The 2,351-nt window shown below is 40.4% G+C and overlaps 1 pseudogene; it reads right to left on the reverse strand.

The window, feature by feature from the left end:
- Positions 1 to 641: 641 nt before the first annotated feature.
- Positions 642 to 906, reverse strand: LOC138088361 (small ribosomal subunit protein eS27-like; annotated as a pseudogene).
- Positions 907 to 2,351: the final 1,445 nt, after the last annotated feature.

The raw sequence follows: 2,351 nt of genomic DNA on the forward strand, positions 1-2,351 counted from the left end.
AGTGAGAGTCGTGAAAGTCCTCCCCTCCTCTGCCAGGGTTCCGCCAAGGCCAGTGCCTGGTCTTGCTTCTCCCCAGGCGGTAGATAACAGTGAGGGATGTTCACAAAAAATGGGCCCAGGGACTTTTGTTTGATGTTGTGAGCTTGTGAAGGAGTGTGGGACTTCCTCCATTAGCAATTAAGAGGTAGTCTCCACTGTTCTGCCTCTTTCATCCTACCTTGAAATCTCTAGCATTGTGTATACAGAAATTACTTCAGTCGCTGCCAACCACTTTAAATACGTTCTGTTTTCATCATTTTGGTTTTTATGTTTTTAAAATTCACGTAGAAGACTTACTTTACTGGCCAGGCTATGCTATCACTAATCAGAGCTGTTAAGTGTCTTACAAGCTGATGGCATGCAGGGTCATTTTTATCTTCCTGAATCCTATCTTACTGAATTCTCACTGTGTTTCTTGAATCCATAAAATTTAAAATTTACCAACTTTACTTGCTTTTCAAAAACATGGCCCATGAAGGCAGACATCTTCAAAGAGTTCACCTTTATGAACAGTTTTCCAACTTGCTGACTGATCTAAAGGTTTTCTCATCTCTAATGATATTTTTGTATCCAAAATGTGTTTAATGGGAATGGTTTCCCGTTCATCTTGATTCAGGGTGCTTTTCATGCTGCTTCTACCTGAGTAAACATTCTTCTGTAAGTTTTGCTTTTCCTCTTGAAGGCTGGCAGAGGACAGTGAAGCAGCCAACACAAAATGGCTGTGCGTGGCTAAAGGCGGTGGTGGTTTCCTAGCACCCGGGGCATTTCATATTCCTGAACTGGGAACTGGGGCTCTGCACCAGGTGCTTCTTCTTGAGTCTCCTCTGCTCCTGGAGAGGGATGAAGGACATCCTCTGCAAGAGGCATGTTCTCATGGAGAGGCCATCATCCCAGAAAGCCTAATAATTATTATTTAATTTTATCAATCGGTGTTTCAGAAAGTAGCCTCCTAAAGACTTTGAATTTGAGTGTCTAGTAAGTTCACTTAAATAAGATGTCAAAAGTTTCCTCTATAAACATATGAGTGACTGTGTGTGTGTGCTCAGTCAGATCCGACTCTTTGTGACCCCATGGACAGTAGTCCGCCAGGCTCCTCACTCTGTGGAATTTTCCAGGCAAGAATACTGGAGTGGGATGCCATTTTTTTCTTCAGATATGATGATTACTATAAATTTATTTTCTATTTTTTCCTGAATTTAGGCTCCAGAGATCTTACATTGCTCTCTTTTCTCTACATTTTCTGTCACAATTACCCAAAATATAATATAGAAACATAAGGAAAAAATAAATTATGAAGAATTTTGTCTGGAACTTTGTTTTTGGGGGTTGTTTGTTCATTTGTTGGAAAGAAAGAGTCAGGGGTTTTAAATGCTACTAAATGCCACTAAACATTTCCACTAGAAGTCTCTAAACACGTCACTCCTAGGACACTGGCTGCAGATACGCTTCACGGTGCAGAAGAAAGTGCTGTCAATGCTTGTGGTCACAGATTTGTGATATTAAATACATTAACGTGGTTAGTCCAGCTCCTGGCACATAGTACGCTGAATAAAGAGGAATTGCAAAGATTTAACAGAGGAAGAGAAGACAGTAGGAACAGAGATTCTGGGATTCTTTTAGGAAACTGAACATAATGCAAAATCATTGGGCATCTATGAGGAGGCTTACAAGAGATGGATTATGAAGAAAAGGAGTATCACAACAATCCTCCTTCTCAACATCACAGGCCAGGGCGTGTTTGCCTCCTAATTCACACTTTCAGTACTAGCATTCTTTGAGGATATTTTACCCAGAAATAACAATAATCATCTCATTAGTGAAAGACTCATTTCCTCTCTTTTCGCTGAAACAAGGCATTTAAGTAACCGCTAATAATCTAAGACTTTGTTTGACAACCTCTGATGATAAATCTGATGACCTAGTGGCCACAGAGCCAGTCTTACCTTCTAATTCCCATGAAGTGAATAAAAGCCTGGCATATGGCTGCCAGGCTTCTGCCAGTTTGCCCCTTCAAACTGTCAAAATATTTCTCATCACTTGCCCACTGGTAGTGTGTGTGATTATTCAAGTTCTAATACATGGAGCTAACCACCCATATCTAGCAGTATTCAAGATTCTACATTGATAATCACCTGCCTCACCCCTACTGTTTCGAAACTCAGAACTTTCATTGGTTTCCTTTGTTCCCACTTCCTTTGTCCCTTACAATGTAAAACAACAATTTTACTGAACAAATCATACGTTTTCCCATTTACACGATTCATGGTCCATATACACTAAAACACCAAACACCACGTTATGCGTGTACAGGT

This window comes from Capricornis sumatraensis, chromosome 11 (genome assembly GCF_032405125.1).
Source record: "Capricornis sumatraensis isolate serow.1 chromosome 11, serow.2, whole genome shotgun sequence".
In the NCBI taxonomy this organism is placed as follows: domain Eukaryota; kingdom Metazoa; phylum Chordata; class Mammalia; order Artiodactyla; family Bovidae; genus Capricornis; species Capricornis sumatraensis.